At 43.7% G+C, this 27,825-nt stretch overlaps 1 pseudogene; it reads left to right on the plus strand.

Moving 5' to 3' along the window:
- The first annotated feature begins 540 nt into the window (after positions 1-540).
- On the plus strand, positions 541-16,700 carry LOC139311991 (zinc finger protein 850-like; annotated as a pseudogene).
- The last annotated feature ends 11,125 nt before the right edge of the window (positions 16,701-27,825 follow it).

The raw sequence follows: 27,825 nt of genomic DNA on the forward strand, positions 1-27,825 counted from the left end.
TTCCCCTCTTTATACTATGGAAGCAGTGAGAAATTTCCTAATGGTGAGAACAAATAACCAGCAGAACAGCTGGCCTTTAGAAGTTGTGGTGCTCATCACTGGAGGCTTTTCAGAAGAGATGAGACAGCCATTTGTCTGAAATGATATAGGGTGACCTCCAAGGTCCCTTCCAATTCTGTTATTCTCTTCTGTTCTGTTGCGATGATATTTATGATACCCTGATAAGTAAAACCACAAGAAATCAAAGCAGGTGTAGTTTCTTTTTCAATTGATAGTATTTGAAAACAACCTTTGCATTGCTAAGAATTTGTGATTGACTGAAGTCAACAATCGAATTAGAATCATTGAATGGATATTCGAACTTGGATCTGGGTGGTCTTCCATGTGTCAATTGAATCATGATCAATGTAAGAGGTTATTGGAGCATTGTGGCATGTTTGCTTTTTCATTATAATGTAAACTTTTTTCTTCTTTTCTCATCTTCTGCAACCATTTTATGTACAATTAAAGATACGCTTTTATTTGAATCTTATAGACAAAGAAGATGGCAATGAGCACTCTGGACAACTGAGGATAACAAACAACTTTGAATAGCAAAACAAGTCAGTCCAGAAATCAAAATATTTTCCATTTCCTTCAGAGAGTCCCCCAGCAGGTGAGAGAGAAATGAGAGAAAATCAAGAAGAGATTTCTAACTGGAAAAATAGAGTGTGAAATTAAAGCATACGTTACATGAAAAGTCACGGGGGATTATTTTTCCATTCAGGAAAAGAGGGAAATATCTGGAAGTTACTGGGGAGGAAGCCACGTAGAGCAGACAGTGTTCCAGGCCTCGCTCTGGGAGGAAGAAAATCACCAATAAATCAAAGCAGCACTAAAGATATTATCCATATTTTTGACCTCCTCAAGAATATTAGTTGTGGAAAAGCTCCATAGACGTTTCTGTTCTCGGAAAGATACAACTTGCAAATCACAGCTGATTATGCCAGAGGGGATCCATACTGGAGAAAAACCGTACAAATACTCTGAATGTGGCAAACGCTTTGGTCACAACAGCTTCATTTTCTTTCATGGAAGGACCTACACAAGAGAGAAGCCCTACAAATGTTCCCAATGCGGAAAATGCTTTAGCAAGCATGGCAACGTGGACTCACACCAAGGAGAAACCCTTTGAATGTCCTAATTGTGAGAAATGTTTCAGTAACAATTACAACCTGATGACACACCAGAGGACTCATACAGGAGAGAAACCATTTGAATGTCCTGATTGTGGGAAATGTTTCAGTCAAAATTCCAACCTCATTGGCCACCAGAGGATTCACACAGGAGAGAAACCCTTTGAATGTCCTGATTGTGGGAAATGTTTCAGTCAGAATTCCAGCCTGGTTAAACACCAGAGGATTCACACAGGAGTGAAATCCTTTGAATGTCCTGATTGTGGGAAATGTTTCGTCCAGAATTCCAGCCTGGTTCAACACCAGAGGACTCACACAGGAGAGAAACCCTATAAATGTCCTGACTGTGGGAAAAGTTTCAGTCAATATTCCAACCTCATTGGCCACCAGAAGATTCACACAGGAGAAAAACCCTTTAAATGTCCTGACTGTGGGAAAAGTTTCAGTCGGAATTCCAACCTCATTGGCCACAAGAGGATTCACACAGGAGAGAAACCCTTTGAATGTCCTGACTGTGGGAAAAGTTTCAGTCATAATTCCAGCCTGGTTGAACACCAGAGGACTCATACAGGAGAGAAACCCTTTGAATGTCCTGACTGTGGGAAAAGTTTCAGTCAGAATTCCAGCCTGGTTCAACACCAGAGGATTCACACAGGAGTGAAACCCTTTGAATGTCCTGACTGTGGGAAAAGTTTCAGTCAGAATTCCACCCTGGTTCAACACCAGCGGATTCACACAGGAGAGAAACCCTTTGAATGTTCCGATTGTGGTAAAAGTTTCAGTAACAATTCCAACCTGGGGAAACACCAGAGGACTCACACAGGAGAGAAACCCTTTGAATGTCCTGACTGTGGGAAAAGTTTCAGTCATAATTCCAGCCTGGGTAAACACCAGAGGACTCATACAGGAGGGAAACTGTACGAGTTTCCAGACTGTGGGAAAGATCTCAGTACTAGGGTTAATATTATCAATCATGTCCTTATACACAAAGGGGAGAAACCGTTTTAATGTCCCGAGCGTGGACAGTGCTTCAGGAAATATTCCACCCTTATTGCTCACAGAAAAATCCACATGAAGGCCAAATGATAAGTGTAAAGAAGGCTTGAATTTCATTTCTGGTGTCCCATTGTAAGTCCAACTGAGGTATTGATCATTTAAATTGATTAAATTAATTAGAATTTGCCTGATTTTTTGTAGGCAAATATATAATGGTATTAGATGGGGCAGAGGAAAGGAAAAGTTGGAACATATTACTTTGATAATGGCTATCTGGCCTTCAGCGTAAGAGGTTGCTGGATATTTATTTTTGTAGAAATTGGGCAATTATGTAAAAACCCACCAAAATTCTTGAATTGGAGTCAAAAGTTGCTTCCCTCCTCCTGCACCTATAAGTTCCCTGTGACTTCTCTGAGGAAACACTTTTGATGGTGGGAGGCTCCCAGAACAACAAGCAAGCAAGAATGACATCAAGTATGCTGCAGAAAAAAGTTTACTCAAATCTTTTTGGAGTGGCACTCAATGCCTGGCGATTTAATGGATTAGTTATTACAGGTTTCTTGACAGCAACACACAAACTGTCATTTCCTTCTTCAGTGTGTTTTCTCTCCCGCCCTCCCTACCTCTCCCTTTCTCCTCTCTCTCTCTCACACACACACACACATCTCACTGAGAGCAACCTGATTACTTCCTGGCAGTCAATGGGGGAGAAGAGAGGTTAAAAAAAAAGCATCAAGTAAGGGAATATTGTGGCCAAAACATGCCTCATCTAAAGCAACCAATCACTTTGAAGATTCAACATATATTAAGCATTCAAACAATCACTGCACAATGGATTCCAGCAAAGCATTGGCAGCTTTCTGAGCAGCCCTGACCTAAAGCAGAACCGCAGGTTATATATACTGTTGGCCCACTACATTAGAAAGATGTAGAAACAGGCAAGCACCCTATAGAGTACAGCATGACGTTGGAATATTTTTGATAATCTCTATTTCTCCCAGGCTACAAGGTCAGCAGGACAACTATGCGCTTTGTGAGATATGGTCAGGGAATATAAACATTTTGACTAGTGGTGGGTTGCTACCGGTTTTCCCCAGATCAGGCAAGGTGGTAGAGCGAGAGGCATGCACAGAAGCAGCCTGTGTGCGCACAAGTGAACCGTTAGCGAACAGAATTGAAACCCACTACTGATTTTGACCCACTGGTCCAGAAATTCCAGCCTGATTCTTCCCCCTGTGCCCATGCAGGCCCAGTTCAGCTTGTTGTCAATGTTCACTTACAACAAGACTTTAAGCTCTCTACAACTATTGGGCCAGGAGCATCTCTAGAGGTTTGCTAGTGAATGTAACTCAGTGGTCTGTATGGATAATCACTGGGGACTTTCCATGACTGAGTGGAGAACACAAACTCTACCTCCCTGCTCTTAACCCAGCACAATATCCACCCTATCCAATACCCTCCCTATGCTCAGACTGATCATCGGAAATACCAGTTCAGAGGAACCGGTAGTTTTTTTTTACTACTGGTTCACCTGAACCGGTAGTTTTTATAACTACCGGTGTGCCCAAACTGGTGTGAACTGATAGCATTTCATCCCTGGGTTGATCAAAAAGAGATCATGCCAAACAAACCTTATTTCATTCTTTGACAAAGTGACTAAATTAGTGTACCAGAGAAATGCTGAGGACATAGTATACTTAGTTTTCAGTAAAGCATTTGATTATGTAGATCACAACCTACTTCTTGGCAAGCTAAAAAAATGTGAACTTGAACAGTGGCCCCTATCTAACAAAATGATATTCAACAAAGATAAAAATAAAGTTTTACACTTAGACAAGAAAAACCAATTGCATAGGTATAATTAAACTAGGTGAAACCTGGTTTAATTCCCGTAACTGTGAGAGGGATCTTGGAGTCGTAGTGTATAGTCACTTAAATGTGAGCCAACAGTTCAGATCAGATCAGATCAGATTAACAGAGTTGGAAGGGACCTTATAGGTCATCTAGTGCAGCCCCCCGCTCAAGCAGGAGACCCTATACCATATCTGACAAATGGCAGTCCAATCTTTTCTTGAAAGTCTCGAGTGATGAAGCTCCCACAACTTCCGAAGGCAAGCTCTTCCATTGGTTGATTGTTCTCACTGTCAGAAAGTTCCTCCTCATTTCTAGGTTGAATCCCTCTTTTTGGTCAGTTTCCATCCATTATTCCTTGTCTGGCCTTCAGGTGCTTTGGAAAATAGCTTGACCCCCTCCTCTCTGTAGCAGCCCCTCAAATATTGGAAGACTGCTATCATGTCTCCCCTGCTCCTTCTCTTCACTAGACTCGCCATGCCCAGTTTCCGTAACTGTTCTTCTTCTGTTTTAGTCTCCAGTCCCCTAATCATCCTGGTTGCTCCCCTCTGCACTTTGAGTTTCAACATCTTTTATAGTGTGGTGACCAAAACTGGATGCAGTACTCTAGGTGTGGTCTTACTAGAGCTTTATAGAGTGGTATTAGTACCTCACTTGATCTTGATTGTATCCCTCTGTTAATGCAGTTCAGGATTGCTTTGGCTTTTTTAGCTGCCGCTGCACACTGCTAGCTCATATTCAGCGGATTGTGCACTAAGACTCCAAGATCCCTCTCACAGTCGCTGCTATTAAGCCTGGTTTCCCCCAGTATCTGTGTGTACTTTTGGTTTTTCTTACCTAAGTGTAAGACTTTACTTTTCTCTACATTGAATTTCATTTTGTTAGATAGGGCCCAGTGTTCAAGTCTGTCAAGATCCATCTAGATCTTGAGCCTATCTTCTAGAGTGTTAGCTATTCCTGCCAGCTTTATATCATCTGCAAATTTGGTGAGTTCCCCTTCTATTCCCTCATCTAAATCGTTTATGAAGATATTGAAGAGTACTGGGCCTAAGAAGGAACCTTGTGGCACCCCCCTGCTTACTTCTCTCCATGTAGACTTACACCCATTAAGGACTACTTGTTGAGTACGGTTTGTCAACCAGTTGCAAATCCATCTGGAGGTGAAGCTATCCCACTTTTTTCTACCTTATGAAGAAGTAGGTTGTGGTCTATTCTGTCGAATGCCTTGCTGAAGTCTAAGTATATTATGTCCACAGGATTTTGCTGGTCTACTAATTTAGTCACTATGTTGAAGAATGAAATAAGGTTGGTTTGGCATGATCTGTTTTTAACAAACCTGTACTGGCTGCTAATTATTACTTTACTCGTTTCTAGGTGTTGGCAGATCTGTTTCTTATTATCTTTTCCAGTATCTTCCCGGGAATTGATGTTAGGCTGATTGGTCTGTAGTTTTGGTCTGTTTTTTTCCCCTTTTTGAAGATGGGAACCACATTAGCTCTTTTCCAGTCCTTTGGTAGTTCCCTGGTATTCCAGGATTTTTGAAAGATGTGGTGCAATGGTTCTGAGATGTCATCTGCCAGCTCCTTTAGAACTCTGGGATGTAATCCATCAGGTCCTGGTGATTTGTATTCATCAAGATCAGACAGGTGTTCTCTTACTATTTTTTTGTGATTGGCAGCAGCCAAAATTACCAATACAATCCCAGGCTGCATTAATAGAGGGATAGAATTAAGATCACATGAAGTTATAGTACTGCTTCACAAAGCCTTAGTAAGACCACACTTGGAATACTGCATCCAATTCTAGTCACCACAATATAAAAAGATATTGGGACTCTGGAAAGCGTGCAGAGAAGAGCAACAAAGATGATTAGGGACTGGAAGCTAAAACATACAAAGAACATTTACACGAATTGGGTATGTCTAGTCCAGGGGTGTCAAACTCGATTTCATTGAGGCCCACATCAGGGTTGTGTTTGACCTCTGGGGGCCGGAGTGGGCATGGCCAGGTTTTGGCATGGCCAGCTCGATATCACTCACGTTGGGGGCACCTCTGGTGGCCCAAGCGCTCTGCCAGAGAAAACTGGCTCCCAAGCTGTTTTTGGTTGCGATGGCTTCCTGCAAACCTCTTCCAGGAAAAACTGAGCTCGGGAGGGCTGCATCCGGCCACCAGCCCTTGAGTTTGACACCCCTCGTCTAGTCTAATGAAAAGGACAAGGGGAGGCATGATAGGAGTCTTCCAATATTTGAGTGGCTGCCACAAAGAGGAGGGTCTCAAGTTATCTTCCTAAACAATAGAAGGCAAGACATGGAACAATGGATGGGAACTAAGGAAGGAGAGAAGCAACCTGGAAACTTACAGTGTGAATTAATAAGTGCCTTCAGCTTGCCTTCAGAAGTTGTGGGTGCTTCATCACTGGAAGTTTTAAAAAATAGATTGGATAGTCACTTGTCTGAAATGGTAGAGTCTCCTGCTTGAGCAGAAGACCTCCATGGTCCCTTCCAACTCTATCCTGATTGATTGATTGATCTTGAAAGCTGCAGCCTTGAATTTGCTGTGGGAGCACCAGGAACAGGTCAATGGGTAGATTTTGTGGGGAGGAAGAAGTTCCAGTTTGATGTAGTGGTGAAGGCACCAGGTTAGAGACAGAGAAACGCTCAGTTCCAGTCCCACCTGAAGGGCAAAACCATCTGTTGAACTTTGGCCAGTCCTCTCAGCCATTGGAAGCAGGAAAGGGGGGGGAACCCCTCCCCAAAACCCTTCCAAAGGAAACTGCAAGGGCAGGCATCAAGACTGACCCAAAGGCACCAAAACCGAAGTAGCATCACGTTTCACTTTTTCACTTGGCTCAGTTGCAAAGGTCGGTTGCTGGGAATCGAAAACGACCTGCTGCAATGTAATCACAGGAAACCTCTTCCAAACGCCTTGGTGGAGATTGGAAAAGCGTGTTTTTCCACCTGCTGTCGCTAGATGGCGGTCATGCAACATCTGTGCCTAGAAAGCCATCAACACTGCATTGCTAGAAAGGAGGAGAGGAGAGGAGAGGAGAGGCGCAGAGGAACTTCCTCTTCCGGATGGCTCATGGGAGGAAGTTGGTGTGCAGAGCGGCTTTTGTGCTGTTTCCATGGTGGAAGCAGCAGCTGGCAGGTGAGTGGAGGGCAGCAGGTGGGAGGAGAGTCCGGGAGCAACTTGGGCTGGAAGCGGAGAAGCAACTGGGCTGAAGCCTCTCAGCTGCGGCTGCTGCAGGTTCCTTCCCTCCCCAAATGGAAGCCCACTGGTGCTGCAGGCTGGGAAACTGGGGGCTGCAATTTCTGCTGGTGGGAAGATTGAAAAAGCCTCTTTCAAGTGGAGGTTGGTTCTTTGGGAATGGCTTCCCTCCAGAGGTTGTGGCTGCTCCGTCCCTGGAGGGTTTTGAGGGGAGATTGGGCAGCCATTTGTTCTAGATGGAATAGGGTCTCCTGCCTGAATAGGGGATGGACTAGAAGACCTCCAAGGTCCCCCCAACTCAATTCTTCTCTTATGGACCTGATGTTTTCTGGGCAACAAGATCGGATTTATGTGTCTCTGGTCTTTTTTGGGTTGTTCTTGTTTTGTTTTACTTCCATTTCTAGCTAACAAGTATGTGTTTCCTATGGTGCCCCCCCAAGTTCAACTGTGCTTAACCCAGCACTTTTTAAAAAATAGCTATTGAATGTTTGAACTGTCCAGGGGTATTTATTTATAAAATGTATTGGCCACCAACCTTACCGTGACATAACTGCGATTGACAGATATGGCTCAGTGAAATAAGAGACAGAGTCCAAGTGTGTGTGTGTTGATAAGCCAATGCATTTCTTCATCCTCCTAAGAAAGAAGGAACCCTGAACATAGTGAAAGGCAGATATTTATACATTTCTTTGCTTTCGCTTCATTACATAAGAGGCAGTTGGCACATGACAGAGAAGATATAGAAATAATAAAAATAGTCAAGTTTGCCTTCTGTGGTTTTGGTCACGTGCCTAACCCATAGGCTTGTGTTTCCTATGAAATTTTCCATGGCTTCAAAAGCCTTTTGAGGCCTGAACTTCAGCCTTGCCATCTCAACATATGAGCAATCATCCAATTCATCCAATTCCTGATTAACAATAGCTCAGAAGGTTTAAGATGTTTTTCAGACTTCAAACACATGAATTATCTTCATGTTGTAGGTGTGCGTATTTTTATTTCTGAATGTACATACCTGCAAATGTATAATCTATCCCCAGGACCTCCAGATAAACAGTCATGTGAAAAAGAAAGTACACTCTCCTTGACTTTTATGATTTTACGTATTGGGGCATAGTAAAAATCAATTGGTCCTTAGAAGTTCTTAAAAGTAGGTAAATACAACCGTAGATGAACAACAAGATGAAATATTACATCAGGTCATCATTTATTTTATAAAAAGGAAGCCAAAACGGTGAAGTCAGGTATGAAAAATGTATGATTTAATCATTTGTAGAACCACCTTTAGCAGCAACAATTAGAAGTAATTCTTTTCTGTGTGACTTTATCAGTCTCTTGCAGTGTTGTGGAGGAATTTTGGCCCACTCTTTTTTACAACATTGCTTCAGTTCATTGAGGTTTGAGGGTGTTTTTTTATGCACAACTCTCTTGAGGTCCTGCCAATTGGGTTGAGGTCTAGACTTTGACTGCAGCACCTTGATTCTTTTTCAGCTATTTTGTTGTCGATTTGCTGATGTGTTTTGCGACCATTATCCTGTTGCATAATCCTTTGTCAGCCAAGCTTTAGCTATTGGTGTGATGGCCTGTGGCCCAATTGCATTATGGCCAACCATTTCCACTTTGGTCTGGTGTGTGCAAAGGACAGTGATCCCGAAGTCCTGTGATTTGTTCAGATGCAACTTTGCAAACAACAGCTATGTGCTATGACCTTTTTAGAGAGAAGAGGCTTTCTCCATTCAACCCTTCCAAACGAACCATACTTCTTCAGTATTTTTCTAATTCCATTGTTATGAATCTTAACATTTAACATGCTAACTGAAGCCTGTAGAGCAGGGGCGTCAAACCTGCATCATCACGGCATGATCATGTGATGTATCACAACTTTTTTCCCCTTCTTTAAACGTGGCCTGGCCGGTGCGTGACCCATCTGGCCCACAGGCCACTAGTTTGACAGCTCTGCTGTAGAGTCTTGAGATATAACTCTTTGCAATTTCTCTGGCCATTGCACCGTCTGACCTTGGGCTGAATTTCCTTGAACGTCCACTCCTGGGAAGATTAGCAACTCTCCTGAATGCTTTACACTTGTCTTCCGCACTGTAGAATGATGGGTTTTTAATTGTTTGGAAATTACCTTTTAAACCTTCCCAAATTGATGGGCAGCAACAATTTTTTCTCTAAAATCATTGCTGATTCTTTATTCTTTGGCATTGTGTTAAACACACAACTCAGTGTCAGAGATAGATGTAATCATATTTGCTGATCAATTGATCAAGGGCATTTTATTAGCAGTACGTGGCTACTACTTCCCCTCTTTATACTATGGAAGCAGTGAGAAATTTCCTAATGGTGAGAACAATTAACTAGCAGAACCGCTGGCCTTCAGAAGTTGTGGTGCTGCATCACTTGAGGCTTTTCAGAAGAGATGAGACAACCATTTGTCTGAAAGGATATAGGGTGTCCTGCTTGAGCAGGGGTTGGATTAGAAGACCTCCAAGGTCCCTTCCAATTCTGTTATTCTCTTCTGTTCTGTTGCGATGATATTTATGATACCCTGATAAGTAAAACCACAAGAAATCAAAGCAGGTGTAGTTTCTTTTTCAATTGATTGCATTTGAAAACAACCCTTTGCATTGCTAAGAATTTGTGATTGACTGAAGTCAACAATGGAATTTCATCATTGAATGGATATTTGAACTTGGATCTGGGTGGTCTTCCATGTGTCAATTGAATCATGATCAATGTAAGAGGCCCTGGGAGCTTGGGGTGCCTGGTTGCGGGCTGGCGGCGGCGGCGGCAGAGGCAATGGCTGACATGGACCGGCCGGCCAGAGAAACATCCAGGCAGCAGGTTGATGGGGGAGAAGCTGACAGCCTCACCCCTAGGCTACCATCTGGCTCACAGTAGATTTTTTACTGTGATGGGGTGTTTTAGAACAAAGCTGTGACTGGGGGTTGTGGAAATTGGGGTTGGAGAGGCGGGAGGCTGACCATGGTTTGGTTGGTTGGTCGCCTCGGGTGGCCTCTCCTCCCCCCCCTTTCCCCCAGGTATGGGTGGGTCAACCACCCCTGGATTGGGCTTTCCTGTCTTGCTACTCCTACTCTCACCTCAAGGAAGATCTTGTGCCCGTGGGTCTATTATCATCTTTATTAACATCTTTATTATTACCATCGTTATTAACATCTACACTTTGGACACTTTGGACCCCTTATTATGCTCCACTCACACCCTCGCTGGTAGGAGAGACTGTGCACCATTTGAGAGAGCTGAGGGATTTTCCACATCCCAACGGAGAGGATAGAACATTGCTCCCGTTAACTTGTAACGGGACCGGCCGTCGTGAGAGGATGGTTGGCCATTAGCCTCTGTTGGAGAAAAAGAACATTGGACCCTCTCCCTGTCGTGAGAGGACAGTGGAGTCCAGCCCTATAAATGGATATTTTGTGACCTTTATGCTCAGTTATCCCTTGGACTATGACAGATTCCCAGACTGGCTTTTCTTTTCCCCATCTTTGGCTCGGTTGATGCTCCAAAAAACCGACCTTCTTGCGCTGCGAGACTCCCCCCTCTCGCAGGCCTGGCCCTCCACGTTATCGAGGGCCTATCTTGATGACGGGCTTTGGGACCCCGAGAGATGGCATGCAGCAAAGAGGGGGCTGAGGGGTTTTTTAGTTAAATTTTTAAGGAAAATTTTAAGGGGACCCGGGAGGACGGGTGGGGGTTGTAAAAGTGGACCTGGGGGGGTCCAGATAGCGACTGCGCGGGATGATGGGTTGATTAGCTGCAGCAGAGGGGTCGCGAAAGGAAATTTAACCGGGGGGCAGGGGGACGATAGAAAGGGCTGTGTAATTGAAATCATGAGTGGGAGGGGCAGGTATGACGGGCGCAGGGGGTCATATCAAGTGTCGGGGGTGCGCACACGCTGTCTCCGAGCGATTGCGCACTCCGGCCCCCAATGCGTGACTCATGTCCTGGGATGTGTAGAGCCTCAGGCCCAGGGTCCGCGGCTGATGTTATGTAATGCCAGGTCGGTGGTTAATAAGGCCCCCCTCATCTGTGATCTTATATTGGAGGGGGGTGCAGACCTGGCAGGTATTACGGAGACCTGGTTGGGCCAAGAGGGGGGGTCCCCCTCGTTGAGATGTGCCCGCCAGGTTTCCGTGCATTTCATCAGCCAAGGGCCCAGGGGAGGGGTGGGGGAGTGGCGGTGATCATTAGGGAGAGTCTTTGTCCGAGGGAGACCACTGTTCCTCAGATAGCCGGATGTGAGTCCCTTTGTGTGAAGTGGGGCCGTGAGGTGCAGATGGGTTTGCTGACTACGTACCTGGCTCCCTGCCAAGTGGCAGCGACCCTGCCCGAGCTACTCGACGTCATTGCCGGGGTGGCAGTCGATACCCCCAGACTTATTGTCATGGGGGATTTCAACCTCCCATCCACAGGTGAGGCGTCAGAGGTGGCTCGGGAGTTCATGGCTTCCATGACGGCCTTGGACCTGACCCAGTTAGTTCAAGGCCCCACTCACATAGGGGGACACACTCTGGACCTGATTTTTATCTCTGGTCAGTGGTTGAATGATCTTGGTAGAGAGGACCTAGATATTAAACCCTTGTCATGGACAGATCATTCACTCCTTCAACTAGACTTTCCTACCGCCTGCCCCCACCGCAGGGAGATGGAACCGACCAGATGGTTCCGTCCCAGGCGCCTGATGGATCCCGAAAGGTTCCTGACGGAGCTTGGGCCGTTTCCTGAGACTCTAACACACGACTCAACTGAAGAGCTGGTAGCCGCCTGGGAAAGGGCGGCCGCTGGAGCTTTGGACCGCGTCGTGCCTTTGCGGCCTCTGACCCGATGCCGATCTCAATTAGCTCCTTGGTTCTCTTAGGAGCTGAGAGAGATGAAGCGTCGGAAAAGACGCCTAGAGAGCATTTGGAGGACTAGTCAATCCGATTCCGACCGGACACAGGTGAGGTCTTATATCAAGACCTACCTAGTGGCGATAAAAGCGGCAAAGTCTAGCCATTTTTCCGCTCTTATCGCATCTGCAGAGAACCGCCCAGCCGCCCTGTTTAGGGTGACCCACTCCCTTCTTCGGGGGGGAGTGCGGGAAGACCCCTTGCAGGGTCGCGCTGAGGATTTTGTGCAATTCCTGCACAATAAAGTCGCTCGGATTCGGGATGGCTTGGACTCCGATTGGATGAGTCCACGGGAGGAGACCGGGGCAGGTCCTGAGAATGTTATCTGGGAGGAGTTTGATCCTGTGACTCCCGAGGATGTGGACAGGGTTCTGGGTAAGATTAGTGCCGCCACGTGTTTATTGGACCCGTGTCCCTCCTGGTTGATACTGGCCTCCCAGGAGGTTACACGAGGCTGGCTCCAGGGGATTATAGGTGCTTCTCTGAGTGAGGGTGCCTTTCCTGCCGCCTTGAAAGAGGCGGTAGTAAGGCCCCTCCTCAAGAAGCCTTCCCTGGACCCGGCTGAATTAGCCAACTATCGTCCAGTCTCCAACCTTCGTTTTGTTGCGAAGGTTGTTGAGAGCGCGGTGGCACGACAACTTTCCCGGCACCTGGATGAAGCTATCTATCTAGACCCGTGCCAGTCGGGCTTCAGGCAGGGATACAGCACAGAAACGGCATTGGTCGCGTTGGTGGATGATCTCTGGAGGGCTCGGGACAGGGGTTGCTCCTCTGTCCTAGTCCTATTAGATCTCTCAGCGGCTTTTGATACCATCGACCATGGTATCATGCTGCAGCGGTTGAGGGGGTTAGGAATAGGGGGCACCGTTTTGCGGTGGTTCTCCTCCTTCCTCTCCGACTGCTCGCAGTTTGTGTTGGCAGGGGGACAGAGGTCGACCTTGAGGCGTCTCGCATGGGGAGTGCCGCAAGGGTCGGTCCTCTCGCCCCTCCTGTTCAACATTTATGTGAAGCCGCTGGGTGAGATCATCCGTGGTTTTGGGGTGAAGTGCCATCTGTACGCTGATGATACTCAGCTGTACATCTCCACCCCAGACCACCCCAACGATGCCCTTGATGTGATGTCTCGCTGCCTGGAGGCCGTGCGGGTCTGGATGGGGAGGAACAGGCTCAGACTCAACCCCTCCAAGACTGAGTGGCTGTGGCTTCCGGCGCCCCGATATAGTCAGCAGGTGCCATCGCTGACTATTGGGGGTGAATCTTTGCCCCCCACAGAGAGGGCTCGCAATCTGGGTGTCCTCCTGGACGCACGGCTGTCTTTAGAAGAGCACATGACGGCCGTGGCCAGGGGGGCCTTTTATCAGGTTCGCCTGATTCGCCAGTTGCAGCCCTTTCTGGACCAGGACGCCTTGCGCACGGTCACTCATGCCCTTGTCACCTCCCGGTTGGACTATTGTAATGCTCTCTACATGGGGCTCCCCTTGAAGAGCACTCGGAGGCTCCAACTGGTCCAGAATGCGGCCGCGCGGGTGGTTATGGGCGCAACCCGTTGTGCCCATGTGACACCCCTCCTGCGTGAGCTGCACTGGCTCCCAGTGGTCTTCCGGGTGCGATTCAAGGTGTTGGTTACCACCTTTAAAGCGCTCCATGGCATAGGACCCGGGTACCTTCGAGACCGTCTTCTGCCACCAATAGCCTCCCACCGACCAGTCCGTTCCCACAGAGAGGGTCTCCTCAGGGTGCCATCAGCCAAGTTATGTCGGCTGGCGACGCCCAGGGGGAGGGCCTTCTCTGTGGGAGCCCCAGCCCTGTGGAACGAACTGCCCCCGGAAATTCGTAAGATCTCCGACCTCCGGGTGTTTCGCTGCGCATTGAAGACCCTGTTGTTCCGCCAGGCCGGACTATCAACACAATAGTTTTAAATTGGGGTATTTAAATTTATTGGGGTTTTAAATTTGAGCCACTTTATTTAATTATTTTAAATTTTATATTGTTGTTTTGTCTGTGTTTTTAAATAGGCTGTACACCGCCCTGAGTCCTTCGGGAGAAGGGCGGTATAGAAATAAAATTATTATTATTATTATTATTTATTATTTATTATTATTATTATTATTATTATTATTATTATTATTATTATTATTATTATTATTATTATTATTATTATTATTGGAGCATTGTGGCATGTTTGCTTTCTCATTATAATGTAAACTTTTTTCTTCTTTTCTCATCTTCTGCAACCGTTTTATGCACAATTAAAGATACACTTTTATTTGAATCTTATAGACAAAGAAGATGGCAATGAGCACTCTGGACAACTGAGGATAACAAACAACTTTGAATAGCAAAACAAGTCAGTCCAGAAATCAAAATATTTTCCATTTCCTTCAGAGAGTCCCCCAGCAAGTGAGAGAGAAATGAGAGAAAATTAAGAAGAGATTTCTAACTGGAAAAATAGAGTGTGAAATTAATGCATACGTTACATGAAAAGTCAAGGGAGATTATTTTTCCATTCAGGAAAAGGGGGAAATATATGGAAGTTACTGGGGAGGAAGCCACGTAGAGCAGACAGTGTTGAAGGCCTCGCTCTGGGAGGAAGAAAATCACCAGTAAATCAAAGCAGCACTAAAGGGATTATCCATATTTTTGACCTCCTCAAGAATATTAGTTGTGGAAAAACTCCATAGACGTTTCTGTTCTGGGAAAGATACAACTTGCAAATCACAGCGGATTATGCCAGAGGGGATCCAGACTGGAGAAAAACCGTACAAATACTCTGAATGTGGCAAAAGCTTTGGTCAGAACAACTTCATTTTCTTTCATGGAAGGACCCACACAAGAGAGAAGCCCTACAAATGTTCCCAATGCGGTAAATGCTTTAGCAAGCATGGCAACGTGGACTCACACCAAGGAGAAACCCTTTGAATGTCCTGATTGTGGGAAATGTTTCGTTCAGAATTCCAGCTTCGTTCAACACCAGAGGACTCACACAGGAGAGAAACCCTTTGAATGTCCTGACTGTGGGAAACGTTTCAGTCAGAATTCCAGCCTGGTTAAACACCAGAGGACTCACACAGGAGAGAAACCATTTGAATGTCCTGATTGTGGGAAATGTTTCAGTCAAAGTTCCAACCTCATTGGCCACCACAGGATTCACACAGGAGAGAAACCCTTTGAATGTCCTGATTGTGGGAAAAGTTTCAGTCAAAATTGCAACCTCATTGGCCACCAGAGGATTCACACAGGAGAGAAACCCTTTGAATGTGATTGTGGGAAATGTTTCAGTCAGAATTCCAGCCTGGTTAAACACCAGAGGATTCACACAGGAGAGAAACCCTTTAAATGTCCTGATTGTGGGAAATGTTTCAGTGATAATTCCAGCCTGGTTAAACACCAGAGAACTCACACAGGAGAGAAACCCTTTGAATGTCCTGACTGTGGGAAAAGTTTCAGTCAGAGTTCCCACCTCATTGGCCACCAGAGGATTCACACAGGAGTGAAACCCTTTGAATGTCCTGATTGTGGGAAAAGTTTCAGTCAGAATTCCAGCCTGGTTAAACACCAGAGGATTCACACAGGAGAGAAACCCTTTGAATGTCCTGATTGTGGGAAAAGTTTCAGTCGGAATTCCAGCCTGGTTAAACACCAGAGGATTCACACAGGAGTGAAACCCTTTGAATGTCCTGACTGTGGGAAAAGTTTCAGTCGGAATTCCAACCTCATTGGCCACCAGAGGACTCACACAGGAGAGAAACCCTTTGAATGTCCTGACTGTGGGAAAAGTTTCAGTCAATATTCCAACCTCATTGGCCACCAGAGGATTCACACAGGAGAGAAACCCTTTGAATGTCCTGACTGTGGGAAATGTTTAAGTCATAATTTCAGCCTGGTTCAACACCAAAGGATTCACACAGGAGTGAAACCCTTTGAATGTCCTGATTGTGGGAAAAGTTTCCGTCAGATTTCCAGCCTGGTTAAACACCAGAGGATTCATATAGGAGAGAAACCCTTTGAATGTCCTGATTGTGGGAAATGTTTCAGTGATAATTCCAGCTGGGTTAGACACTGGAGGATTCACACAGGAGAGAAACCATTTGAATGTCCTGATTGTGGGAAATGTTTCAATTTAAATTCTAGCTTGGTTAGACACCGGAGAACTCACACAGTAGAGAAACCCTTTGAATGTCTTGATTGTGGGAAATGTTTCAGTGAAAATTCTAGTTTGGTTAGACACCGGAGAACTCACACAGGAGAGAAACCATATGAGTGTCCAGACTGTGGGAAAGATTTCAGTACTAAGGATAGCCTTCTAAATCATACACACAGGGGAAAAACCATTTAAGTGCCCCGAGTGTGCATGATGCTTCAGGAAACCTTCCAACCTTATCGTACACAAGAAAATCCACATGAGGCCCAAAGTGATGAGTGTAGACAGAGTTTGAATTTCATTTCTAATGTCACATTGTAAGTCCAGCTGAGAAATTGACTATTTAATTTGACTACAAAGAATTTGCCTGATTTTTTGTAGGCAAATATGTCATGATATTAGTCAGAAAGGAAGAAAGAAAAAATTGGAACATACTAGTTTGATAAAGGCTATCTGGTCATCATCAGCAGAAGTTGCTGAATATTTATTTTTGCAGAAATTGTGCAATTATGTAAAAATCTTTTTGGGAGTGTTCTTTGCATTTTTATCATGGTAGATGATAGAAATGCCACCGGCATAGTCCCAGCCTTTTTCTCCCTGGGTGCCCCTGAGATTTTCAGCCCCAGAATTCCCCCAGCCAGCATCTCTTTGGGATAGGAGCACCCAGACTATAGTTAGAGATTGTGGCTCCTCATATAATAGCAATAGGTCTATCTAGACCCGCTCCAGTCCGGCTTCCGACCTGGGTACAGCACGGAAACGGCATTGGTCGCGTTGGTGGATGATCTCTGGAGGGCTCGGGATAGGGGTTGCTCCTCTATCCTGGTCCTGTTAGATCTCTCAGCGGCTTTTGATACCATTGACCATCTGGGTCCTCATTTTACCGACCTCGGAAGGATAGAAAGCCAAGTCAACCTTGAGCTGGTGGGAATTGAGCTGCTAAACTCGCCACCATGGCTCTTATGAGGAGAAAGTGAGCGTAGAGTGGAGGGATTCAAAGTTCATCTTTTCCTAACTGTTCCAGGAATTCAGCGCATGAAGCATGTCTGTTCAGATTGTGTCAAGAATGAGGCACGCAAGTGGAAGAAACCACATGAAAAGCAAATATTTGGGGGGAGTTTGGGGCAGTGACAAAACCAGTGTAAAATTTCAGATGTAAAGGCTGTTCTGCCCTGCAGGTGACCTTCATGAAGAAGAGCTGTAGAAATAGTTGAGGAGAAAAGGGATTGTGGTTTTCAGCACAGGATCTCCAGGTTTATTCACAACTCCTGCTGTGATCTCCTTTGTTTTTAGGGGCCTCCTTGTTAAGACTTTGACAGCTGGGGCCTGAGAGCAGCACCAAGGGACTGATACTTTTGTGGTTCTCCCCCCTTGGTGGGGAGATGTGAGAAAAAAATTGTACAGTAGATAATCAAGCAAAATTAAATGAAGCCAATCTAAGAGTCAGAGCGGATGGTCTATAGAGCGAGGTCAAAAGCCATAAGTCCCTACTCAGACGAACAGTCCATTTCCTCAGAACCAAACTTTGACGCTTACATTGAAAGGTGGAAAGTAGGTGTTATTTGGAAGATACTGGATCTTGAAAACTGCAGCCTTGAATTTAGGGCTGGAGTAGCAGGAACAGCTGCATGGATAGATTTTTTTGGGGAGGAAGAAAGCTCAGTTTGGTGGTCACCAGGCTACAGCCTGAGAGACGCTCATTTCCGGTCCTGCTTTAGGCACAAAGCCATCTCAGAGACCTTGGCCTGTCCCGTCCTCTCAGGTCTTTGAAGGGAAATCTGCTTACAAAAAATCTTGCCAAGGAAACTGCAGAGAAACGGGAGTGCAGGATAATTCCCCAAAACCTACTTTTGCAACTTTGGAGAGTGAAGCCTGACCTACTTAGCTTCCCAAGATTAGGGACGTGTTGTGCCATAAATATTTATGAAGTTCTTGTTTGTATGCACAGCTGCTAAATTATTTCCAGCTTCATCCTTTGAATAGAATAATGAAACCTGGAACAATAACAATAACACCCACCTTCCAAACCACATCTAGATAGGAGAGATTCTTTCTGTCTGCATCCTTGCAGAGCCTAAATCTCACTTGGGGGAAGACTTGCTCTGAGCATCCTTCCCAATCTCCAGAGGAGTTAGCTTTATTATTCCCAAACAGTTTGGGCAAAAGACTTGGAGGGCACTACTTTGCAGAAAGCTGACGTATAGATTTCTGCACTTTCTTAGGGGTGACTCAGTGGAGATCAAAACCTCTCTACATCCCCAAACTTTATGACTGATTTCCTGTGTCTGCCAAGGATTTAAGACCCAGGAGAATCAGTGGGTCAGAGGCTCAAAGGGAGCCAGTTTCATTCGTGCTGCCCAGAGATGCTTCCAAGCACACCCATGTTAAATGCCTTGTGCGTCTGTAACTTTGCATACACAGAAGTCTCCATTAGGTCAAAGTGAGAAAGTCACATACCCAGCAGGGCTGGAAAAGGGGGCTTAACAAGAGGAGATGACTGCCTGTATATGGTAAGAGAAATGTTTCCAAAAGGCATTTCCAAGGGCTGGAAAAAAGATTGGTAATACAGATGTGCATGCAACAATGTACCACTCTTTGTTTGATACCCATTCCTTTTTTAAATTCAATATATTAATCTAATAAAATATACAAAATCCTTGCCAAGGAAACTGCAAGGCCAGGCATCAAGACTGACTCTTTGTTTGATACACATTCCTTTTTTTAATTAGAAAATTTAATCTAATAAAATATATAAATCAAACAAAAACAAAGAATGATACAGAGAAGCAGGAAAGGAATCAAAAAAAGAAAAATATAATTGCACCTTCCTCCTTTTTCTCTGTTGAGAAATTGTCATCACACATTCTTATATAGAAATTATCTCTGCTCAGTTGACCAGAATAAAAACTTCCTTGGAAACGGATCCTGGCCTGGAGTCCATTCCTCAGAGAAATCCAGTCCAACATTTCCCTTCCACATTGCTCGTAGGAACAGGGAGATTTTCTCAATGTACAGGTAGCAAGCAGTAACCGGATCCTCATGGTTGAATCCCACATAAGTACTTATTGGGCCAGGTGGGATCCCAAGGAATGAGACGGGACCAACAAGCCATGTTTTTCATAGCTTGCTTCCCAGGGATCTCATACCCCACAGCAGATGTACAACAGGCGCGCACACATACTATCATTTGTAGGGACCGCCCAAATTCTTGAATTGGAGTCAAAAGTTGCTTCCCTCCTCCTGCACCTATAAGTTCCCTGTGACTTCTCTGAGGAAACACTGTTGATGGTGGGAGCCTCCCAGAACAACAAGCAAGCAAGAAGGACATCAAGTATGCTGCAGAAAAAGTTTACTCAAATCTTTTTGGAGTGGCACTCAATGCCTGGCGATTTAATGGATTAGTTATTACAGGTTTCTTTTTTTTTATTGCAAAAGTTTTACAATTACATTTTCACCCCATTTCCCCCCCCCACTCCCCACCCTAACCCCCCCTAACCCTCCCCCCTGACTTCCATAAAATATAATCCCATCAAAATCCCCTTTTTATAAAACTTGAACCCCTCAAACCCCCTTAAAGTTTTTTATCTTCACAGAATTCATACATTTCTATTTTTATATAATACTTTCAATGAAAAGCTATTTGATACTTCCTAACTTGATATTTGTTCTGCACATAATCTATCCAATTTTTCCATTCCCATTCATAAGTCTCTTGTGAGCGATCTTTTAAATATGCTGAGATCTTCGCCATCTCCGCAAAACTGGCCATCTTCAAAGTCCATTCTTCAATAGTGGGTAAAGCTTCATTTTTCCAATATTTGCCTATCAATAATCTCGCTGCTGTTATCATATACAATATCAGCTTAGTTTCATTCAATGTAAAACCCTTTGTTACACCCAATAAAAACAATTGTGGAGAAAATTGAATTTTTTTCTTCAAAACATTCTGCATAACCCACCATATTTTTATCCAAAAAGCCTTAACTTTCTTGCAATTCCACCAAACATGGTAATATGTAGCATCTAAACAATCACATCTCCAACATTTTGGCTGAACATTAGGATACATACAGGATAATTTCTTGGGATCTAAATGCCATCTGTAAAACATTTTATAAAAATTTTCCCTCAAGTTCTGCGATTGTGTAAATTTAACATTCTGAACCCATATTTTCTCCCATGTTTCCAACATTACTGGTTCTGCAAAATTCTGTGCCCATTTAATCATACAATCTTTAACCAATTCAGTTTCTGAATCCCTTTCTAACAAAACATTATATAGCCTTTTGATATGCATTGGACCTTTCTCTTTTATATGTCTAACCAATTCTTCCTCATGCAACATAATACCAGTTTTTTGGTCCTCTTTCCATCTCAGTTGAAGTTGATTATATTGTAACCAAGTTAGATTAATCCCTTCACCCAACAGTGTCTCTAATGTCTTCAGTTGCCATCTGCCCGCATCTGTAAAAAGAACCTCTTTATATAAACCCCCCCCGAGTGACATTATATTTGTATTCCACATAATATGACCAAGATCCAGCCATAACGGTATTTTATAATCCCATTTGAATCGGTGCTTCTTCCATACTCTCATCAAAGAATCTCTAAGTGTATGGCTTTTAAATACTTTATCCACTTTGTTTTCATAAAATAAGTAAGAGTGCCAACCAAATTCGAGATCAAAACTTTCTATATTCAGTATTCCAGTCTTTTTCCTTCCAAACCAATCACTTGCTTGAGTCAAAGTTGCTGCTTCATAATATAACTGTAGGTTTGGAAGTTTAAGACCTCCCCTTTCTGGAACATCTTGCATAATTTTCATTTTTACTCTTGATTTTTTCTCGTTCCAAACAAACTTATTCACTCCACTTTGCCATTCTTTCAGTTGTTTATCACTTTTAAGCACCGGAATCATTTGAAACTAAAAAAGAAATCTTGGCAAAATGTTCATCTTAACTGCTGCTATTCTTCCAAGTAAAGAAAGCTGCAGTTTTTTCCAAGTCTCCATGTCTTTTTGTACCTCTCGCCACAGCACCTCATAGTTATTTTGAAACAGTTTCATATTTGATTCTGCAACCTGAACTCCTAGATATTTAACCTTTGATACAATCTCAAAACCTGCCCTCCTTTCAAGTTCATGTTTTCGGTCTTGTGTTATATTTTTAACTATCATCTTAGTTTTTTTCTGGTTCAGTCTAAATCCTGATACTGTGCCATAATCTTTTATAATGTCTTTCATCTGGATTATTGATTCCACCGGCTGTGTTAGGGTAACAACCAGATCATCTGCAAATGCCCTTATTCTGTAATCCTCTTGCCTTATCACTATACCTTTCAAGCTGTTCGAATCCCGTATTGTATTCAACAAGACTTCTAATGTTAAAATAAATAACAGAGGGGATAACGGACAACCTTGTCTTGTTCCTTTTTCAATTTTAAAATCTGTTGTCAAACTTCCATTAATAATAATCTGTGCCTTTTGCTCTTGGTAAATTGCTGAAACCGCCTGTATAAATTGATCCCCAAAGTCCATTTTTTTCAAAGTCTTTAATAGAAAATTCCAATCCACTCTATCAAAGGCTTTCTCCGCATCCAAGAAAGCCAGCACTGCAGGGATCTGTTTATTCTTCTCAAGATATTCCAGTAAGTCTATCACTTGCCTTACGTTGTCCTTCATATATCTGCCCTCTATAAATCCCGCTTGATCATCATGAATTACCTCTTGAATTACTGGCATCAACCTGTTGGCTAGTACTTTTGCATAAATTTTATAGTCATTATTCAGAAGAGATATTGGTCTATAGTTTTCCGGTTTTTTAGGACCTGCTTGCTCTTTTGGTATCAAAGAAATATAAGCTGTTTTCCATGATGGGGGTATTTTACCCCCTTGTTGTATATTACAAAATAAGTCTCTCAGTTGTTCCACCATTTCTGCTTGCAAAGTTTTATAGTACACTGCAGTCAGGCCATCTGTTCCCGGAGCTTTGGCAGTTTTCAGTTGTTTAATTGCTGCAATTATCTCCTCAGCTGTTATAGGGTAATTCATTCTTTCCTTTTGTTGATTAGTAACTTTTGTAACTCTTATTTTCTAGATATTTTTCTATAAGTCCATTCTGTATGTCATCTTTAGCATATAATTTAGTATAATAATCTACAAAAACTTCTTTAATTAATTTTTGTTGATAAATTTCTGTCCCTCCAATATCAATACAGTTGATGGTCAGCATACTCTGCTTCTTCCTTAAAGTATAAGCCAGCCATCTGCCCAGTTTATTGGCATTACAAAATGTGTTATGCTTTGCATATTGTAAATTTGTTGCAACTTGATTTTGAAGCGACGAGCAGAATTGCCGGATGTCTTCCGAGGCCACCGACTTTGCTCTCCCCATGGCTTCCCTTTGTTCTGTAGTACTCTTAGCTCCTTTTTTATATTGTTGTGCCGTAGCTCTTTCTTGCAATTGTTTTTCTTTGAGTTGTTTTGAAACTGCACGAGTTATTCGCTGGTCTTTAGCTTCAGCCATACGAGCTAGGTCCAATGCCACATCTCTTGTAGTCAGAATTGGAGAAGATTCTAACAGAGGCTCCTCCAGAAAACCTCCTACAGCACCCTGCGCTTCTGTTGGAGCTAATTCGATCTGCTTAGGCTGCACTTCCAACTCTTGCTGGGGTTGCTTCTCCTTCTCACTCTCCTTTATCTCCAATACAGTAGATGAACGTGAAGATGGTGACCTCTCCTTAAAAACATTATAATAAAAATATTCCGCTTTTTCAACAGTGTTCAGTCGGTGTCTTTCCCCCTGGTACTTCAAAATTATACCCGTTGGGGCATCCCACCGGAATGGAATCTCTAATTTGTTTAATTCCTTTACTAAAAAGCCAAAGTCTTTTCTATCTTTCAGCATCTTTGGTGGTAATTCTTTATAAATTCCAATTTGAGTTCCCTCCATTTGCACGGAGGAGAGAAAAGATTTTTGCAAAATATCATTTCTCATTCTTCTGTCTGTAAAGTATATCACCATATCTCTAGGTAATTGTCTTTGTCTGGCTACCCACGAATTCACTCTGTAAATTTTGTCTATTTTGTAAAAAATCTCATCAGCATTAATTTTTAACAGCACTGCTAGTGCATCAGCACAAACCTGTCTCAGATCTTGCCGGTCATTCTCCTTAATACCTCTAATTCTTATAGCAAATTCCATGGACCGGAATTGCATCATCGTGATTTCGTTTTCAACTCTCTGCATCTTATTATCCACATCAGAAATTTTAAAATCAGTATCCTTTATTTTGACATTCACTTCTGATTTAAATTCTTCCAATTTGGAATCCACTTTAATAATAATTTCTGACAGGCCAGAAACTGCATTTGATAATTTATCAGTCACCTTGTCGTAATTCTCTTTCACCAAGTTTTTCATTTCAGTAATTTCCTGCTTAATTTCCTGTTGAGATTTTTGAAATTTATCATCCATTTCCTGTTGAGATTTTTGGAAATTATCATCCAAAGCCTGCGTGATAAATTTTTTTAAACTTTCAAAATCAAACTGCTCCTCAGGCTTATGTGTGGGAGATCCCCCCCCCCTGCTGCCTTGCTTTCCTGTTTTTTAGAAGCCATTTTGCCACGTAAGTTAGATTTTCTAAAAAGAGAAATCCTTTTTCCTCTTCCAGCACCACAAAGTCCTCTAAAAAAGTCCCCCAGTTTTAGTCAGATTAGAAGTAGAATTAAACTTGTATGAAGTCAGCTTGTTTTAAAAAGGGATTTTCTCCCCCCTCTTCTCCTGTGCTCACAACAAGCAGCGCAACAATGTAACTTGTTAGAATTGCTTTGAAAAGTCACTCTCCCTTTTAGCTTGTTAACTTGTTAACGCTGGAGCGGCGCCATCTTTTCACACCGCTTCTGCTCACTTAAATTTTTAGTCAGATCGGAAAGTCACAAAGAAAGGAAAATACTTGCAGTTCCTTGGTTTCAGGGTTCAGGTTTTTTTCTCCGTTAGTTAGTAAGGTTAAATTCAATGGATTTTTATGTATGCTGCTGCCGGCTTGCTCTGCAGGAAGCAGAGTCATCCCACGCCGTCCGGAGTCTTCGCAAGTTGAAAGGGAGCCGCGCCTGTTTCCTCCCCAGTAGCAAACTTCTGGGGGCTCACAGGGGCTCAACCTGCACCTTGCCTACTCTCTCCTTCAAATCCTGCAGATTCTGGAGTTTTCAAGCCGCTTCTCACGATCGAAGCGGCTCTACAGACGGCGGGGCTGGCGGACCTTAAAAAGGCACCGTCTTCACCGGAGCCCGCAAAACCGGAAGTCCAGTTATTACAGGTTTCTTGACAGCAACACACAAACTGTCATTTCCTTCTTCAGTGTGTTTTCTCTCCTGCCCTCCCTACCTCTCTCCTCTCCCTCTCCCTCTCTCTTTCTCTCTCACACACACACCCATCTCAGTGAGAGCAACCTGACTACTTCCTGGCCGTCAATGGGGGAGAAGAGAGGTAAAAAAACAACAACATAAAGTAAGGGAATATTGTGGCCAAGACATGCCTCATCTAAAGCAACCAATCACTTTGAAGATTCAACATATATTAAGCATGCAAACAATCACTGTGCACAATGGATTCCAGCAAAGCATTGGCAGCTTTCTGAGCAGCCTTGACCTAAAGCAGAACCGCATCTTATATACCGTTGGCCCACTACATTAGAAAGATGTAGAAACAGGCAAGCACCCTATAGAGTACAGCATGACGTTGGAATATTTTTGATAATCTCATTATTTCTCTCTGCCTACAAGGTCAGCAGGGCAACTATGCGCTCTGTGAGATACAGTCAGGGAATATAAACATTTCGACCAGTGGTGGGTTGCTACCGGTTTGCTCCAGATCAGGCAAAGTGGTAGAGCGAGAGGCATGCACAGAAGCAGCCTGCGTGCGCACAAGCGAACCGTTAGCGAACAGAATTGAAACCCACTACCGATTTTGATCCACTGGTCCAGAAATTCCAGCCTGATTCTTCCCCCTGTGCCCATGCAGGCCCAGTTCAGCTTGTTGTCAATGTTTACTTACAACAAGACTTTAAGCTCTCTACAACTATTGGGCCAGGAGCATCTCTAGAGTTTGCTAGTGAATGTAACTCAGTGGTCTGTATGGATAATCACTGGGGACTTTCCATGACTGAGTGGAGAACACCAACTCTACCTCCCTGCTCTTAACCCAGCACAATATCCACCCTATCCAATGCCCTCCCTATGCTCAGACTGAAGAAAATGGCCTTGGGAGCAGTGGTGGGTTGCTCCCGGTTTGGTCTGGTTCCTGCGAACCGGTAGTAAAAGCGGCGGGAGGCTCCGCCCATCCGCCCGGATGTCATGATGGACAATCTGCGTCTGCACAGAAGCTTTTGCGCATGCACAGAAGCACGTGCACGCTCCCATTGCAAATTGGTAGTAAAGGTAAATAGAACCCACCCCTGCTTGGGAGATATGCAAACTCCATTACTAAAGAGGTGAAGGGGAAACATCTCCCAAGTCCGCAGCACATGGATCCTATTTAGAAGAGACTCAGACAGACTCCTCCCTAATTCACAGGAGTATAAGAAGGGGGGAGAAGGTACAAAGAAGATACTTTACATGTGTTTTCACCTAAAAAGAAAACATGACACAACTTATCAAAAACAGAATCATAAGTGCCAGATTAGGAATGCAAATTAAAATATGGAAAAATAAGGTAAGAGAACACCTGTTGGCTCTAACTAACAAAGCTAGACAAACAAGCAGCGGGGGGGGGGGGGGTTCCCCCATTTACAAACTATGTGAACAAGTTTCAAACTTACAGACTCAGAAAAATGATTTTAACTTAAAAGAATTTGTTTTGGAGGAGATGGCAAGACGGGATGAGATTGTGAACCAGAATCTTGAAAAATTTAAGCAGGAAATTAAAGAATTGATACAATCAAAGTATGATAATTTGAAACAAAAGATTATAACAGTGACTAATACTTTTTCAGAAATACTTATAAAGATGGATGATAATATCAGGTTGTTAGAGTCTAGAATGGAGGAAGTTGATGACAAGATTTATAATTTGGATAACAAAATACAAAGAATTGAAAATGATTTGACAAATATTCAAGACAATAGCTCAGAAGTAAAATTTAAAATGGAAGTTGATCACGAGACTTGTAATGTAGAAAATATAAAACAAGGGATTGAAAAAGAAGTTTTAATGATGCAATACAGGTTCACAGAATTTGCGATCAGAATGAGAGGATTACAGGAAAATAATAGAGATGATTTAAGAAAAATATCTGCTGAAATTCTGGCTGGGATTTTAAAGGTTCATCCTGAGGAGGTATTTTGCAAGATTGATAAAGTCTACAGAGTAAACTCCTGGATTGCAAAGCAAAGGCAACTGCCTAGAGATGTGGTGATTTATTTTACAGATAAAGAAATAAGAAATAATATTGTGCAAAAATCTTTTAATTCTACTTTACAACTGTATGGAAGAAAGATTTGAATATATAAAGAGCTACCGCCCAAGATGTTAGTAGACAGAAAGAAATTTGGATTCCTGGTGACTGAGCTTAAAAAACAAAATATTTTATTTAGGTGGGATGTCCCAGTTGGTATAATATTGAAATATCAAGGAGAAAGATACCAATTAAATACTGTTGAAAAAGCGGGAGAATTTTATTATAAGACTTTAAAAATGGGTTCAACATCTTCATGCATAATACATGATAAGCAGAAGGAGTTGGCAATAATGGAAAACATCGAGCTACAGAGGTCTTTGTAGATGAACCGCTTTTGGATCCTTTAGATGTCTCAGCTGGACTACTTATAAATACGATAGAGGCGGCATTGGATTAGCCTTCGCCTGATGTTGTGCAATGCCAGGTCTGTAGTAAATAAAGCCCCCCTCATCTGTGATCTTGTTTACGAGGGGGGAGCGGACCTGGCGGGTATTACGGAGACCTGGTTGGGCCCAGAGGGAGGGGTCCCTCTGGTAGAAATGTGCCCACCAGGTTTCCACGCATTCCATCAGCCAAGGTCGCAGGGGAGGGGCAGGGGAGTAGCGGTTATTATTAGAGAAGGCCTTAGGCCGAGGGAGACCACTGTACCTCAGACAGCTGGTTGTGAGTCCCTCCTTGTGAAGTGGGGCCACGGGGTTCAGATGGGCTTGCTGATCACGTACCTGGCTCCCTGCCACGTGGCGGCAGCCCTGCCCGAGCTACTCAACGTTATTGCCACGGTGGCGGTGGATACCCCCAGACTTATGGTCATGGGGGATTTCAACCTGCCATCCGTGGGTGAGGCGTCTGAGGTGGCTCGGGAGTTCATGGCTTCCATGACGGCCATGGTCCTGACCCAACTAATTCATGGCCCTACGCACACTGGGGGAAACACACTGGACTTGGTTTTTGTCTCTGGACAGTGGTTGAGTGATCTCGAGATAGGGGATATAGTCATCGAGCCCTTGTCATGGTCAGATCACTCGCTCCTTCGCCTTGACCTTCGAACCGCGGCACCCCGCTGCAGGGAGGCAGAACCGGTAAGATGGTA

This window comes from Pituophis catenifer, unplaced genomic scaffold (genome assembly GCF_029215685.1).
Source record: "Pituophis catenifer annectens isolate HBS135680 unplaced genomic scaffold, rPitCat1.0.hap2 SCAF_2, whole genome shotgun sequence".
Lineage (NCBI taxonomy): Eukaryota > Metazoa > Chordata > Lepidosauria > Squamata > Colubridae > Pituophis > Pituophis catenifer.